The sequence below is a fragment of the Quercus suber genome, unplaced genomic scaffold (assembly GCF_002906115.3).
Source record: "Quercus suber isolate HL8 unplaced genomic scaffold, Cork oak 2.0 scaffold_237, whole genome shotgun sequence".
NCBI lineage: Eukaryota > Viridiplantae > Streptophyta > Magnoliopsida > Fagales > Fagaceae > Quercus > Quercus suber.
Genome location: NW_027069694.1, coordinates 229453 through 229869, shown reverse-complemented (window position 1 = coordinate 229869; position 417 = coordinate 229453).

Genomic DNA, 417 nt, shown 5'->3' with positions numbered 1-417 from the left:
TTGAAATACCATAGAGGAACTAATACCCTTAAGATCAACAATTTTCCAACCTATAGCTTCCTTATGCTCTTGAAGTATACTTATCAATTGGTGTTCCAAAAGTCATCCAACTTTGGTGGTTCTACAATAGATGGGAATGGGGATGAAGAAAGTGGAAAAGAGACCACTTTTGGCTGCCAGCTAATAATACTTAAGAGTGGAACAGAATCCAACAATGCATTGACCTCCTCAATTGATTTTTCAATATCCAAATTGCAATCAAAATGGGTTAAGCAATCCTTTAGGGGATCCTCACAACTTGATTGTAGGAAAGTGTCATGGACTAGGCTCCCAATCATGTTAACCTCACATATATCCTCTTTGTCTAGTACTTGCTTACTTATGTCAAAGATATTAAGCTCAACAGTCATATTCCAA